At 47.4% G+C, this 17,452-nt stretch overlaps 1 non-coding gene across 3 annotated transcripts in view; it reads right to left on the reverse strand.

Moving 5' to 3' along the window:
* LOC102087592 (uncharacterized) overlaps nt 1–17,452 on the reverse strand; it is a 102,171-nt gene that overhangs the window by 7,371 nt on the left and 77,348 nt on the right. Inside the window, exons 1-2 of one of the 3 annotated variants that reach the window (XR_010468156.1) lie at nt 5,259–12,211; nt 1,834–1,989 (exon numbers count right to left, since the gene is read on the reverse strand). The exons of 1 other annotated variant lie outside the window; for it this stretch is intronic. This is a non-coding gene — a transcript (uncharacterized LOC102087592). Of the gene's footprint in view, nt 1–1,833; nt 12,212–17,452 lie in introns of those variants that run through there. One more of the 3 variants, XR_010468155.1, reaches the window with a different exon arrangement.

Below are 17,452 nucleotides of genomic sequence, written 5' to 3' on the forward strand. Positions count from 1 at the left end.
GGTCACACCGTGCTGCTAACGCTGGCGTCTTTACGCTCTGCGTTTTACTCACCAGAGTAAGTTAAGTCACAAACGCCAGCTGTGGATTTGCAGACTTAGCCCAGAACTTACTGGAATTTGTACCTTGAAGGGTGGAATCTCTTATGAAGGACCTTAACGAGGGAGGCAGGAAAACAACAATCCCCTTAATGTATCAATTCAAGGGACCTTCACAGCTCCTCCCCACATGCACCCGGGTGCCAGCTTGGGTCCCAAGTGTGGGGGGAGCGAGGACACCCCCTTTCTCCAGGGCATCTTCCCTCTTTGCCGTCTAAGTCAGGATTCTTTCCCCCCACCTCTGTGTTCCTATTATCCACACTGAAACCCCTACCTACAAAAATACTCGTTTTAGCCGAGTTCATTTTAAATGTCAACCTCCAAGAGTTGGGGAGGGCTAATTAGTAAGGGGGAAGGGAATGGGGATGTTGGGAACTTTAATTTCACTCAGTGCAGCCAACCCTAAAGAGGACTCAGAGCTCGCTATTAGCTACACACCTTTGATTGGACTCCGAATGTTAGTCAATACCTCTAAGGAATGGGAAGAAGTCGTGGCACAGAAAGCGCTAAAGCCAGGTGGGGTCTGGGTGCAAGGTGCTAATTGGGGGTTTAAACGGGTGAGGCTGTGGCTGAACAACCCTCTGTCCAAATCACTGGGGTGCAGAGGGGGGCTGGCAGCCCCGAGCACCCATGATTCGTGGGGCACAGTAAAAGAGGTGTTGGAAATGTCATGTAACTGCTCTTGCAGTCAATCGATCTCAATATTACGCCAGTCCCTGTTCCATCTCTCCCGCATCATCCCCTCCTCCTCCGCTGGGCTTGTTCCCCTTCAAACTGAGGTCCAGCCTGGATGTTCACACAACATCTTCCCCAAAAGCCTGTGCTAAACCTTCCTGGGGAGGGAGGGAACAATCGTGGCACATTCAGCAGTGTCCACTAATTAACTGTCCTCTCTGTTTAAAAAGTCGGCGTTATGATTTGGGTTAGATCATTTGAAATTCCCTGTTCACTATTTCAACCCCCGTGTGACACAGACATGTTCATACCCAGCCGCGTTCCCTCTGCTGGGCTCGGGGAAAGGCTGCAAACGCACCCGTGATCTGTTGGACACACAGAGCCCGGCCCAGGACTGTGATCGCCCCTCTCGCTGTGCCGAGGAGAAGGACGGATCCTGCCAACACATCTGCCCGTCCAACCTTCTATCTGCCAGGGAGGACCTGGTTTCAGACGCTGCCTGCAAAAACTGTTATGAAATATCAATAATATCATTTTATCTACCTGCAGAACTGACAGGCATATTTCAACAGTGGTATATTATCAATTATAAGCTTAACAGAGCATGTTCTCCCATCTGATTGTTGGAAAAATCACTTGTCAAGGGCTGGTAAAGACCACGGCTGTCTTTTTCGTATAGACAGCCCTGCAAGAGATGCAAAGCTTCTGTGGTACAATGAGTTTTCTTTTTTATGTCTAGTATAATAGAAGAGAACTGAATAAGGTGATTTCTATGGTGTCTTTACACTGGCAATGTTTTACAAAGCACCGAGTTGGATCCTGGCAGCACAGTGACAATGTTAATCCAACACACGGTGGCCGTGGGCGTGGGGACGGCTCAGACGTCCCGCAGGAAGATCTGAGCATCCCGTCTGGGCAGGACCCTCATCCCTCCGTGCAAGGCTTTGTGCTGGCGAACACACCAAGCAAGGAACCCCCATTTCCAAGAGCTATGTGAGAGGTTGTACCCCAGTTCCCCGCGCTGTGGGTCCCGCCCGGTCCCCATTTCACCCCTGGACCCACCTCTTGGGCATCGTCTCGCTGTCCTGCTGCCTCCTCCAAACCCCAGGGCGATCCTCCCACAACGCAAACCAGGGGTCTCCTTCGGAGATGATGAGCAATGATGCTCCTCAGAACGGGCTTGTGCTTGGCAAGGTTTCTGCTTTGGTGTACGACCATCTACGTGGACACAATGCCAATCAGAACTACTTACACACAGGGCAATGCCAATTATAACTACTTACAAACAGGATGGGGGGATTTCTAATTATTAAAAAGCTTTAGTGCTTTAAAAAGCTACAACAAGAGAGCGAAAAAGAAAAGACTTAATCAGTTTTGCTTTGGAGTTGCCTCAAATTTGTAATTCAATCAAACCTCCCATAGCAGTAAGGATGTCTTTCTGATGTTCACAGGAGCTTTCCAGGGGCTATAATCTCTGAGAGATTTATTCATACTTTCTGCATTAGCTTAAGACTATTTTGGAAGAAACATCTCTGCCGCCCTCCCATCAGCAGAGCTCCAGAGAAGATATTTAATATTAAAACAATTCAATTACTATGACTCGGGGAGAACACGGGTCCTGGGGAAAGGGCTGTTGGTTCTGCCGTGCTACACGAGCCCTCCCGTTCTGCTCCTGGTATCCCCACGTTGTTGTTCGGAAAGAGTTTCCTGAAAAACTGAACGGAGCTATTGAACAGCACTAGAGGAGGGAGCCGGGCTGCCGGGCTCGCTCTCCTTACAAACACCAGCTAGGGGAATTGCACGGCTATTGGTACATCCTGAGGTGGTGATGAGAGCCCAGGTAACTCCCCAGCGCCCCTGCCCCAGCAGCATCGCCCTCCCGCAGCCCCACACAGCTTCAGTCACCCAAACTCCTCACATTAAATCTAGGCAGCACCCCGATATTTCAGGTTACTGTTGGAACAGGCACGTGGCTTTGAGGGTGCTTAGTCCTGAAATCCTGTGCCTCAGCCCCTGTAAGAACAGCTCCTGGGCCATCCGCAGCGCTTTGCAGAACGCGCTGGACCCAGGCTGGGAGGAGGAGGAGACCGATCATTTCAGGGAGAAGGATGGGGAGTGCTTTGCACTTCAAAGGACTCATCATCTCCTTGCTTCTCAAGATCACAAGGAAGAAGGAATAGCAAAGCTAGAGGATAGATTAACCTTCCTTCTCCCTCCTGCTTCCTTGTTCCAGCCAATCCATCCTTCCCACGCTGGCTAATTAAACATGAAACAAGGAGGGGGGTGCTGAGCCCCATCAGCTCCAGCTGTATGTGCAGTAATTCTGCTGCTTCAGCCGTGCAGCAGGAAATACTTTGGTAACGATGGTGCTGCAGAGCGAACCACAGACGTGTCTGTCGCCGGCTCCGCTGTGCCTCCATTCCCAATGCCAAGGATGCCGAGAACCCCTCCTGTCAAGTTTGATGCTGCTATTTCTGATTGCACCAGGTATAAGAATATAGTCACAGCAATCAAATTAAAGCCCATGGTTCCTGCTTTATGCCAGTGCAAGAGATCAACCTCGAGCTGCCGTCTGGATAAGAGGTTTGTTTGCTCCCGAGTTGAGCTGGATCCTGGTGGGGTCTCTTACTGCTACACTACACGGTGCAATTCCCACCGTCGTACCAGCGTGATAAACCCAACACACCGCCCCATATTGCCAGGGAGAAAAGCCTTTGCAGCGGGAGAGCAGTTCAGTCTCTAGGACACACCACATACCGACACCTTCTCTAATCAAAGGGATGTTCACTAGTGTCGATTTTGCTAATGAGTTCACTGCTGCGGGCTGAGACCTGACGAGCTCGTTGGAAGTGAAGCCTCAAATTCTACACAGCTCCCAGCCCCCCTGGAAAAGGAGCCAGAAGGGGCATAAAATCAAACCGATGGCAGAGAAGAGGGATCAGATTTTGAAATGGAAGAGAGTCAGACACCCAGCTGTCACACTCAGCCGTACGTCTCTATCCATATATCGAGATCCGTGACATCTATAGCTTTCAATATCAACAGCCATATATGAAAGTGCGAGAGAACTTTGAAAGAAAAATAACGCTGCTGTGATGAGAATGTTTTATCTTTCTCTCCGGCTCTCAGGGGCAGCAGGCTGAAAGCTGCGATATGTGCAGAGAAACTGCCAGCAGAGGGAAGGAAGGTACCAACAGGGGAATATATATTTTCCCTGAGGGCACTGCTATTTTTCCAACTTGCCAGCTCCAGCGAATGCCTGCTGTATGCGTGTGCATACGCCAGCATTCTGCACGGGGTAAAATGGACCTTCAGAGTGATCTCCTAGCAGAGGGGCAAAAGCATCTCAGCAGCACGGCTGGGTCGAGGTGCCCCAGACACAGCTGGGGTGGGCACAGCTGTGCACGACAATGAGCTGGTTGCTCTGCCCTGTGCCCACAGGGGCAATCGGGGCCTTTTCCCATCATGGCACATCACACACACCCAGGTGAGACCTGGATTTTGCTGTTCCAGCAGCGGTGCACAGAGGAATCCTCCCCCAGCCCTGCAGCTGCAGGCGCGGGGAAGGGCCGGGACCCGACCGACTACCAGGTAACGCAGACTTTGTGACTGCAAACATCTATTTTTAACCTAATGATGTATGCATTCTGTTCACTTCACCGATGGGACCTCACCGGGGGATTTATTACAGCAAATTCAAACACAAGTGCACAGTGCTGGGTTCACATGGCCAGGGATGCTCTCTGGGTTCTCTGCCACACCAGCCCCGCTGGCCTGACCTTCCCGCTCACTCCGTGACAATAAAGAGACTCTGCAAAGTGGGACGAGATCTTCAGAAGAATAACGGCTTTCTTTTGAACACATATGAAGCACAATGTATTGTCACTTATCAGAGAGATTCAAGAATACAGACTTGCTGCTCCCCACACCGACACTTCAGTGTGTTTATTGTCAGAGAGGCAGCTCTGCAGAATGAGCCACCTCTGCCACTCCAGATTTTGCTTCCTTAGGAAAAAAGCAGAAAGCTTCTTCTATTACTGCCATCCAGCCCACTTTCATCTCTTGGCAGTACCAAGTACAAGAACGAAGTTGGACTCTACATCCGTATGTGCCCAAAAACCACTGTGTTTGTGCTCGGAGCAGCAGGACCGGCAGCTGACGGACTGATGGAAATGCCCCTCCAGGTCCCTGCTCACTTGGCCGTGGCTACTTGGCTCCACAGCTCCTTAGAGAGAGCTCTGTATTCACAAGCTTTGCGAACACAGAGGTAGGGGGTATTTTAAGGCAGCACAATGATCTTGGGAAAGACAACTGGCATGATTTGTCTGGAATAGAAACAAGGGACGGAGCTGCATTAACAGCAGGAAATTGCACAGAGATGGAGCTGCAATAACAGACAACGCTCGAGTCCCATTGCAACTTGGGATTAAGTGTGCGTGTTGATAGGGTATAAATATGCAGATCTGATCTGAAAACCAAAAGCTTACCTAAAACTAGTTTTAGTGTCTTCAGTTCTCTCTGCACTGCTTCTCGTAGCCACCTCGGAGGCATCCACTCTTGTCTCCCAGGTGCTTGCTGGTTCGCACCCAGTGTACATGAAGAGTCTCCTTGGGAGGAAGGGCAGCACAAAGCGTTTTGTGTCTTACCTGCAAGCAAGACCCCTCTCCTGATCTTCTCTAACACAGAAAAAAAGTGGTGACACATCCCAGAGAATACCCCAAATCACATGAAAGCAGACTCCATCCATTGCATCCGATCTTCCCCTGGAGAAGAGAAGCCCTTGATGAACCACAGACCCAGCTGTGTTCCTGGAAGATGTTCTGACATTACGGTGATGAAAGTGAATTCCCAGCACTGAAAGACTTTCCTGTTTTACAGAAAACAGCTCCTGTCAGCCTTGAACATCCCAAGGCTGATGTCTTGAGTTCACAAAGCCCTCGCAGCATTGACACTAAAACTTGGGCTTGAAGAGAAAAGCCTTATATTGTTCTGAAGTTGGTTTGATCTTGTCCTTCATGGGCCTTGAAGGTAAATTCATCCGGCCTGATTCTTTCTTTACAGCACAATTATCAGCCCACTCGATAGAAATTCAGCCCAAGCAGAGCGCCAGCGTGATGCTTCCCGTCCGCAGCCAGGTTGTTCGGTTTTGTGCAGAGACCGTGAGGGAAATTCAGCCTTTTCTTCACTTCACAGTCAATCCAAGCTCTTTCAGATATGGATGTGAAATCCTTTAGCGAACATCAGTAAACATTTGCCTGCTCAATTAGACAACTCCGTAGCCATCCCCTTGTTCACAGGGGGCAAGGTTTCCCACAGCGACTAACAAATCGCTTGCCTTGTTTTTTCCGTGCCCCTGGCTATTAATGGCCCAGAGCCTCCTTCACCCGGCGACCCAGAATTATGGGAGAACTTCTACCCAGGGGTACCAAGTGATCAGCTAATAGTTTTAAAACATTTCCCCCACGTTTTTAACATGTCTTTGAGATGCGGATTTTCAAAAAACTGGCTCGGGTCTGTGTTTGAAGATATATGTGAACTTGCCCCTTGCTGTCCTGCAATACCTTGAAAACGCTAAGTATTGGTTCTGAGCTGGGAGTAGATTAATTTACCAAATCATTCACAGTACGTGGCCTCCCAGCCACAGCACGGGCTGGGTGGGAGGTGGTCCCAGCGGCAAACGGGGTGCACCCACAGTGCGTGACCCTTCCTGCCCCGGCACCCTTGGCTCATCACAACGGGGAAGAGACAACGGCAGCGAGACAAAGCCGGCACCGCTGAGTAACAATAGCTCAAAAATAGCCATGCAGCCCTTGTGACGAAGAACAATGCGTGGTTCAATCCGAGTGGCAGGCAGCCACATCTCTATTTCGCTCAGGGCATCTCCATCCAGCCCATTTCACTTGGACAGCATGGAGAGATAAGCAATTAGAGCCCTAATCAATAACATCCACAGCCCTCCCTGCGTCAAGCTACTTAATTGGCATCCCAGAGTCAAGGGGAAGGTGAAAGTAGGTTGGTGAAAGCAAATTGAGGAAGAATCCCTGGATGCTGGATTTAACAAAGGACAAACAAATCCCAGAGCGGGATGTTCTGCTCCAAACCCACGTTTTGTTCGATAGCAGCAGACAGGAGGGAGCTACAGCCACGGTGCTTCTGGTGAGGACCTTGTAAACCACCTTATTTCCACCCAAAGTGAGATCAGCCTGTTCCAGCTGAGGATACATCCCGAGCTTTCCTACCAAAGCGTTATATTGCCATAGCGTCCCCAGCCAGCCCGGAGCAGTGCTCTCTCCAGCAGCAGTGGGATGGAGATGCCACATTCATCAGCGATCTCTTGCTTTGCCATTTCCCTTGACTTTAACTGTCTCATCACCAAGCGCTGATGTCAAGCAATACCCTGTTATCCTTCCCTTCTCCCTGACCACGCTGCAACCTCAGCTCGAGACAGCGCCGAGCGGGAACGTGTCAGAGCCGTTAGCTTTTACAGATGCATCGCTTTGCTTAGCTTGTCACTGTAGACTCCACCTGGGAGATAAATAGGCAGAAATTAGAGGCAGATAGGAAAAAAATATCTTAATATATCAAGTTGCTAGAAGGAGGAAGCTTCAGAGGGCCCAGGAGACAGAACATCGGCAGCAGCCCCTGGGTGATGCTCAGCTTGTGTGCGACTGGAAGAGGCACCTTGAGGCTGGGGCTGATGGACACACACCTGGACCAGAGCAGGGCCACGGGACAGTCACACCAGAGCTTTTGGAGCTGTTGGCGGCTGTTGTTACTGGAGACACCTGGGGTAATGGGAAGCCTGGTGTGGGAAACAGGAGCCAGGTGCTGCTGGAGGAGCTTCCTCCATCGAGGCTGCAAATGGCACTTGAAGCAATTAATGGGTTATTTTAACAAAATACGGGAGGCAAGGCGAGATCAATCCACGCCCTGTTGCGGTCGCACAGTGGGGTTTTGGCAAACTGGGAAGAGAACAAGGTTTTCCAAACCCTCCCGATCCATCCTAAACTGTGAACCCCAATCCCAGCTACACGGGTACCACAAAACCCACCTGTCTCCGCTGCTCTCCCTCCGGCAACACTGAACATTTCAAGAGAAGAGATTATTTATCGTCGAGCTCATTGTACAAGCTGGCGTGATTTATTTAAACGTTTGCCAATAAACACCAGAATGGGAGGCTGTTTTTCCAGCATTCCCACAGCGGAGCACTAGAGGAAACAATAACCGGCCCCGCGATTGTTACTGCGGGACTTCTCCTGCCAATTACACTGACTTACAAGTTGAAGTTATGGGATATAAAAGAATTAATTTCATAAGGCCCAAGAAGAATTGCTTGCTCTGTATGAAGAATCTTCTTCCTCTGGCTTTTTATGCCAAAGTGATGTATAATGATTAGAGTTTCAAAAAATGCTATTCAGGCTCCACCTAACAGAGTATTTAATTGTTTTCCCTGAGCTTAATAACTAAGATGGGTCTGCAGGGTCGTAAAACACAGGCGACTGTTTCTTCCTGCCCACATCTCTGTTCGGGACAGCGCTGCATGAGAACAAGGTGCATTCAGCAAAAGCTTTTGGAAACTTGGCATATAAGCTTTAACTTAATGAAAATAAAAATCAAATTGAAGATCTGCAAGTTCCTCCTTGGGATTTTTCAAGTGATGAGATTTAATTAAAGCAAGCAAGCTAAAAAAAAAATGGCATGTAGCATTGTATGAACTAGAAGAATAAGGCAGAAATGGAATTGCAGTCAGGTCGGTGTGTAGAGACTGGAAGGAAAAATAGGAGCGATGTGGGCTGGTGGGGTGTCATGGTCGGTATTTCCAGTCCAAGGGAGGAGTTTCAACCCAGCACATGCTCGTGACCTTAAAGGCTGCATCACAAAAATAAAGAGAAATAAAGTCACCTCATTGTTGAATGACTCCCCTCCCCACCACTGGAAGCATATTATCTGTGTACATATATATATATATGGGCTATAAAAGCAGCTCCTACAGAAACAAATAAAATAGCCCCCAGAACCCCAGTTGAGCACTTTCAGCCCTCAGTAACAGTCTGAAATGTGCAGATGAAGGCTCAGATTACATTTTGGATCCAAACTAGGTCGCGTTTGCTTCTAAAGCCAAAAATAAGCTCTTACACCGAAAGCGCGGGATGAACAGAAGCCTTTCCATCATCGTGGAGCGTTCTTCAGTCTGCTCTGCCTTTCAGAGCACAGTCCCTCTCGTGCATAAATGCCACAGGAGGATAAGGATTCAGGAGTGGTGGCTTAACGTAATAATGTTTTGCAAAACGAGAAAAATAATCAAATAAACCCTCAAATGGAAAGGCTGGTATTCATTCCCAACAGCGCAGTGTCAAAAAAGGAGAGTATAATTACCTCCAAGCTTTACAACAGCAAATGCACTTTTCTGGGGGAGTTTTACCTCCATAAATTAAAAATATCCTAATTTTCCAAGTATTGGCTCTGTTAAGCACAATAGAAGTGTCGCCACAACCCTGCCAGATGTGGAGCCCTATAATCCTGCACCTTGTGCAGGGGTTTTCTTGCTGATAGAAGAGCTCGGTGTGTGAGGGTGGTTGTTCCAGGCAGAACAACAGGTGCCTGTAGATACTACACCAACCTCAACTGGAGGATCCCAAAGCAAATTTCAGCTGTTTCAGAAACCAAGATAATAATCCCTACCCACAGTCTGGCCGAACATTAAACATGATTTTCCATGGGTGAAGCTCTGGGTCTCAGCTCGAACGCTGGTTTTGCTCCTTAGCGAGACACAGTGACAACACACATCAGTGCTAATTGGTGGTTGCTTCGTTAATTTTGTGCAACTGAAGTTGAAGGATTCCCCCCTGCCCCTTTTTCCCCAATGTATTTGCTGGCAGCAAATCATTCTGTATGGAAGAGGAAGGCAAAAAGGGGTTGGAGTAAAGTCACTCAGAGCAGCTACAGACGATGCTCAGGTGGAAGGAGCGGTGGAGATGGAGGGTCTCACAATTGGGAAGGAGTAGAAAGCAAAGCGTGGAGACAAGAGCACAGCCCAGGCTTCATTATCAGCATTGATTTTACAGGGAAAGCATTTAGCTGTGATTGCAGCAGGTGTCGGAACAAACCCCTTCGATTAGATCGAGGCCTCGAGAGGCTGCGCAGAGGAGGATGAAGTCAAGAGCTGTTTCACGCCGGACCCTTTGAACCCGGCTCTGCTGGGCCCCGAGCTCTGAACATCTCAGCTCATCCAACCTGTGTTCTACTCAAGGACAAGGTACTTATTACTAGTGCTTTTCTCCTTTGCCGTGGAATTTCTAACATTCAGAAAATAACCAGCTGTAGCAAAACTTCTGTTTCCTCAGCTCTCCTCCTTATTATTGCTGCTTTGGTTTTTAAGGCTTCAGGCATTTGACAAATAAAAATACTGCATTGTCCACACAGCTCTGTGTCCTACACCCACCAACAAGCTCAAATAACCATTTCCTTATATTAAACCAAAAGTTTAATCAAATAGCATTTTTCTAGACGCCTGCTCCACGGTATGAAATGAATTCCAGAGAGAGTCTTGCTGAACTCCAAGGCCTGACAGACTTTTCATTCTGTGATCGTTTTTCAGAGGAAGGGAAAACAAAAATACATAAACTAGACAAATGGAAATATCACTAATCCCATCGTGGCTGCGGAGGAAAGGGTAATAAAGAGAAATATGACAGAGGGGAGTTTTTCCGCAATGACTCTGCTTGGTGCTTTATCTCCCAAGCTTCCCGACCAGCTGTCTCACCTGGGGAAGGCCCCGGCTCGGCGATGGCCCTGGCACCTCTGCCGCCTTTTCCACCCATTACCTTCTGCACTTAAGAACAACGCAAAGCGGGGAGAAATGGTGGGAGCTGTCAAGGCCGCTCTGAACAGATGATTTGTGGATTCCTTTAGCTACAGGAAACATTTTGTTAATATAGGAAGATAACTGTCAGCTTTAATGGCAATTAAAAGCTTTACTAGCAGCCAAAGTATCAGGGTGTCGAGGGTTTAGATTGCAGGGTGACAATAAAACCGTGGCAGATGTATTGTTAACCCTCTCCCCCCTCTTCCCCTTTTGCCCCTCCCTCTCCCCCCTTCCCACTCAGGACAGGCGATCGGGAGAAAAAGGAGGACAGAGAGAAGAGAGCTGGAAACATTAAAAATGTTTTACTAAGGCTGCTAATAAGAATAGAGAAAATCATACAAAATATGCAAAACCAATCTTGAAAGTCTCAGCAACTGCAGAGCCGGCAACCAAAGTCCTGGACTGGACTCTGCAGCCAACTGGAGCTGGATTCAGTCTGTCACTGGCCTCAGTTCGCAGGGATGACTAGCAAGGTCCTCTCCTGATGTCGGCCGTAAGGAAAAGGGATGAAAAAGGAAAAGGGACAAGATGCTTGTGATCTCCCATTTTTATATGAAGTATCATGTGAATGGGATGTTACACTCAGTTGGTCAGGTTCTTGGGCACCTGTTTCTCGTTGCCCCTCTCGCGAGATGTCCATCTGTGCTTATCAATAACTTCGCATTCCATTGCTATGTTTACCAAAACATGTATCTGATTCTCCAGGAAAATACAGCCAATATGAAGTTTTAGCTGACAGGCGAATTCACTAAAAGAGAAACTTGCTTTTTAACAAAACCAGGACACGGGGTTTGTTTGGCAGCGCAGATAATGTATTAGACCCTTGCATACCATTTAAACGGCGCATAGTAGTACTGGACTTAAACATCTGCTTAACTGTAAGCAAAATGCTGAAAAGCTTTGATAAATCGAGGTTCTGCGGAAAGAATATAATCTATCCTTTCCTAACACAGACTCATTAAAACACTATCGATTCAACAACAACCACGAACCACCGATAAATCAGCCCCGCGATTGTGCCCCGTCCATCTCTACAGAGAAGGGACTGGATTTACTCGCTGAAGTCTGTGCTGAGCGGATGGACTAAGCTGCAAGGAAATCACATCCATCCCACCCGCGAAAAATAAAACCATGAGCTGGTTTTAAGAGTCCCAATCCCATCAGCAAACTTCCCATATCTATCAATTACAGTCCGAGGAAAAAAACAACAAAATAAGTTCTTCTCTACGCAGCCCCCCCCGAGCATCACCTACAACATCAACCAGATCTCTACCCAAGCGTTTGGTATCTTCCTTTGGGGAAGGAATCAACGGACGTCCCAAAGAAAAGCCGTTTTAAATTTTATTTGTTTGCTTTAAGTCTTGCTTATTTAAGAATATTTGCCTCAGTGGTTAAAAGCAAATATTTCACTTGTTGCCAAGGTGCAAAAGTAGTAACACTTGCTCTGGAAAGCAGCTAAAAACCTCCCATGAGCCCAAATGATTTATTCTCTCTGTGGTCCCTCAGACTCCTCTTCTATTAAAAAATGGGTGAAGTTTAGCCCTCTGAAAATTAATTGCTGACAACTTTCTCCTATGATATATATCTCCAGAGGTTTTGCTGGCAACTGATAGTTGCTGCTCTGCACATCTGTACTAAACACTGTCTGCTGGCCATAAATCCTCCCTGCTCCCTCGAGTCCCGGATGCCTCCCGTTCCATATATATTCCGAATGGAAATGAAAGGCGGCTGGGGAGGGGGATGAACCATTTCCCAGCCCTCTATGGAAGCCCAGTGTCCGCCGAGCCTTCAGCCATCGAGGACAGTGAAGCAAAGACAGCAAGAGCTTATTGATGGTTGGGGATGACCCTCAGAACGCCTGAACATTAAAATCACTCCACTTTATGCATGCAGGTGAAACCTCCTCCAGCTTTCACCTTCCTTTCAGTTCTTCCCTTCCATCCTCCTCCCCTTCATGTCTGTAGGTAAAAGGAAAAGCTTTTTTTGGTGCAAAGGGAAGAAAAATCAGCAATGCCCCGACCAAGAAAAACCTCTTAAATCCTGAGCTCAGAAAGCTCAAACCGCCTTTTGTTCTTTCGAATGGGGCAGGAGAAGAAGTAAGGCATGAAAAATGGAACGAGGAATCAGTATTTATATCCACAAAGCCAAGGAACAGCTACTTGCTAATGACCCTTCCTGCCACCAGCCCGGGAGATGGCAAAGAGAAGGATCAAAGCAGGGCACGATCTACCAGTTCAGCTCGTCCAGAGGAACAATCTTCCCATCTGCGATGCATTATTCAGCAATCAGAACCCCTGTTGGCTTGGTGATCTTGAAGGAAATCTGGGGTCTAAATGTCTTGGTCACCTGGAAATGGGAACAGCATCCATCCCACGTATAGATTTTTAGTTCGCCCAGAACCATTGTTTCAATGTTCTTTCTTGTTAACAGCCGATACTTCTGCAGGTAAGGAGAAAGCAGCAAGGTGCACACCAGGACACTTGGTTATGCTTCAGATTGTCATTTTTGACATGGCTGGTCTATTAGTTTTAGATCTATTATCTTCCGGCCTCACCAGAGAGCCGGCAGAGCCGCCTATTTCAGAAGGGATGAACTTCTCTCACTTCACCGCTGAAAACTCAGCATTAACTTACCCACCGTGTTGTAATTCCTACTCAACAGCTTGGAAATCACAACTGGATGTGGTTTGGAGCTGAGGCTCGGGGAAGCATCAGCCGTCCTGCAGATGCAAACCAGGACTGCAAAGCTGTCATTGCTGAGTTTATTTTAAAGATAATACTTTGCTCTCAAATAGAGCCTTTTTTTTTCCAGAAAGCAGACACAATGAGGACATGAAACAGTAGGGAAGAAGAGTTGTTTAGTGTAGAAACAGGAATAATAATATTAAAATGAGTAATAGAATATTAGGTGAAATATCTACTGTGGAGCATCACTGAGCTCTGCCAGTCTCTGAACTGGCAAAAACGGTGTCAGATTGACCAAAAGTCAGCATTTTTGGCCACTCCGGCAGCTCCACAGCCTCCCCAGCCCACGGCTCAGCTGTAACGTCCCCATGTTCAGGCACCATTTGGTAACATGAAGAGCTCCTTGCTTTCTGACCTGCAAAATCTTCAACGTTCCCAGTAATAGTTGCCCCAGGAATATAAACCAGACACATTTGTGCAGAAAGAATGACAAGGATTCAGCTTTGGTTTATGTTCCCTTCCTCTCAGGTAATTTTTATGCCAAGAAGAGATGCGGATACATAAGGAGTGGAATACGACTCCACAATAAAACATCAATAGGTAGAACCAAGCCATCTGAGAAGCAATAGCAATTTTACAAAGGAGAAAACAACTTAAAATATAAATAGTTATAGCAGGAGCACATACCAAGGCAGCATATGGTACAGTCTATTTTACTAATTAGTTTTCAGCCCCAGTTGTAGAAATTAGAGGTGATAAACAGCATTTCTCTTTCAGGATCTAAAAATGTTTGAAAAACTATAGCAGAGCCGAGCAATTGCAGGAGAACATTCATAAAGAGATCTAAAGTCACTGATACAGCAGACTTTTTATCTCTTTAAGAAGTGAGTAGTAACAGCCCACATTTCTTCCCATGTGAAGGATTATAATTCATCTTATCCTGATTTTAAAATAGCAAGTGGGTTGTTTTGGAGTTTTTTTGATTGGTTGGTTGGTTTAATATATTTATCATCTTCCTGAGCCCCCAGACATTGCCCAGAGAGGTTTTCTGACATACACTGGCCAGGCATAAGCTTGGGAGGTCCATGGACGTCTTGTCATCCAATTTCTAATCGTCTCTATCCGGCTGCACGCAGCACATTGCACAGCTCACCAGTGCTAATCGATCGTCAGCTCCCCTTTTGTGGAGCAGATAAAGCAAAGCGTTGCTATCCCCATTTATATTGAGAACCGCAGAGGGTGTGCGACTGCGCAGCGGCACTAACAACCCAGCCAGGTCTCCTGGTTGGAGATATTCGGTGTCAGAGCTCTCCCCCCCAAATTCATTGCTGTGCCTGCTACACTGACTTCGCAAAGGCAAGAGAACTGGTCAGAACTACCCTTTTTCCAGCCCAAATGCATGGATATCTTCATGGTTTTAGTGCCTAGCATAGAACGTCCTGCAACCATCCCTGGAGGGGTTTAAAGGCGTTTAGATGAGGTTCTTAGGGTTAGTGCTAGAGTCGGGTTATGGTTGGACTCGATCATCTGGAGGGACTGTTCCAACCAAAATGATTCTATGATTCTAACCTTTCAAAAATTACCAAGACAGCACTTCCTGGGTAAAAAATCTGCAGTTTTCAATAGAAAGAATTTATTCCCTTTTGTATTGGGATAGGCAGCATAAAAAGAACTGTTTTGGCATTAACAAAGCGAGGCGTTTAGAGCGACTCTTAACAAAGACCAGGTTTCCTTCCTGGATGATGAAACGCTGCAGGAAAACAGGATTGCCACGAGGAGAAAAGCCAAACCTACAGACTCTGTCAAAATGGCACCTCCGTGTTAAACCAGTTCCAGCCCCACAGCACGTGTTGCAGCAGCCCCGGTGCTCCAGAGGGAGGAACGGCCTTGGGTCCCCGGGACACCGGGCGCTTCAGGCGATTTATTGCGCTTCAAAGAGAAGAAATGGTACCAAAAAAGAAAAATAAAAATCAATAATTCTATACTTGAAAAATGGTCCCAAGTCATAAATCCCACGCTGCACCGCAGCAGCCCGGCTCAGCCTCCACTCTCTGCAGCTACAGGGTTGTTGAGCTCCCTCGGTTTCAAATGGATCTTAAAGGAAGCTGGAGCAGCGCGGGCTGGCGGACATCACAGCCCCTATTATTCTGCATTACCCTGCCCAGAGACACTCGTTCCCTGCAGCAATATCCCCCAGACCAAAAGGAACATCTGCCAAATATTTCAGCAGCTCTTCCAACAAGCATTCGCGAGCCGTTGTGGCACAAGCACACACCTGGACCTGCTTCTGTGAAACCATTTCTTTTAAAGCCCAGCGGGACGGAACAGCTGTATTTTATAGGTTTTAAACTTTATTGGTAGTAGTGGGTTTATTTAACTGCGCTGTGGCAAAAGCACAGTTACGGTTCTCAGCCAGAAAAGTCCAGAAAACTGCCTGGGTGCAACTGGGGAACTTCTTTATACACGCATTCCCCTTTATTAACTACCTGTAGTAAGTCTGAGCTTAAACCCTGCTGCTTAAACCCAGCTGCTTCTCTCCCTTATTACTCTTGTCCCATCCGTGGAGAGGACAGCGGGACTATTTATAGAATAACTGATTGCATTTCCCATTACATCATATCTAGGGCTTGATTTCAATCACAGACCTGTTTTCACATACAGCCCCAGCTATTTTTAAGGCAAAGCAAGTAAATGGCTCGTAAACAGCTTCTTGATTTGTAACAGTTTATGTTGCTGTTACATGCCCTACTTCTCTCCTCTGAAGCTCCTGGACCTCCCTGGTGCCAACATGTCACGTTGCGCTTTGCCCTTAAGTGCTTTACAACAAGGGAAAGTCTAGTTCAAGTCATAGGGATGGAGAAGAACCAGGTTTTCTGCAAATTGCCTCTAACACACACTTGGACGTGCATATTAGGGGTGCTGCGTGACAACTTAATTTCACACTGGTCATGATTAGACCTGGTAGGAAAATTGATTTGTCTCACTCCATTGCCCACATTCCAGTTCAGAACAAACCACCAAACCTTTTCACAAGAGCAAATTTTTAGAGAGAGATTAATTTCAATTGACACAGCTTGTTTTTTTTTTTTCTTTAGCTAATCAAACGCTCCCTCCTAATTAAAACAGTATGTAAACAGGAGAGTAAAAATGTAACCGCTTGTCCTCTCTTTGCGCTTCCCACCTGGATAGATTTACAACGCTGCTCAGCCAGGAGAGGATGTTCTGCTCAATAAAGGGGTGTAGAATCATCTCCTGCAGGGTTATGAACTGAGAGCAGCACAAACAGGGGAGTGGGAAGGAATAAACTGTGTAATTACTGCTGTCAGCCCTCGCAAATATTACTCAAAATCACAAACCCTTTGCACGAGATGACGGGATGAGGATCGGACGGGAGCCGGCGCTCTCAATGCTTTCACTGCGCAGGTTCGATTCGTAGCAACCTGGAGTTTCAGACCTTTAATTTCACCTGTTGGGATCCAGTTTCCCATCTGGGATACCGGGACGACAACCCGCTCTGGGGCCAGCAGTTCCCTGTCCTGCTGGAACTGAGGGGCCACAGCTGGACACAAGATTCCAGGTGTGGTCTCCCCAGGGCAGAGCAGAGGGGCAGGAGAACCTCTCTGACCCACTGACCACCCCCTTCTAACCCACCCCAGGTACCATTGGCTTCCTGGCCACAAGGGCCCAGTGCTGGCTCATGGTCACCCTGCTGTCCCCAGGACCCCCAGGTCCCTTTCCCCTACGCTGCTCTCTCATAGGTCATTCCCCAACATCCATCCCAAACACCTGCGGCACCAAGTTTAACCCCAGCAGCGAGAGCTCAGTGATCACTTTGCTTATTTAGAAGCCAAATTTCCTTAAAGAAATCCAGCCTGACCCCCAAAAAAGGGCAAGAAACCACCCGCTTCCTCTAACCCCAAGGCCCGCAGGGCACTTTAAAAGCTTTAAACATTGAAAAATACAACAAGAAGCAGCCAGACCAGGAAAAGAAGCTTATTAATAATGATGACAGTAATAAACCTGCAGCATGATTTTGCTGCTCTGTGCCACAGATTTGTTTCGAGTTAATCTTATTTGCTTTCTTGAGGGTTTTTCAGGTATTCAATAAAAAGAACATGAAAGCAGTGACAGG

This window comes from Columba livia, chromosome 26 (genome assembly GCF_036013475.1).
Source record: "Columba livia isolate bColLiv1 breed racing homer chromosome 26, bColLiv1.pat.W.v2, whole genome shotgun sequence".
Classification (NCBI taxonomy): Eukaryota; Metazoa; Chordata; class Aves; order Columbiformes; family Columbidae; genus Columba; species Columba livia.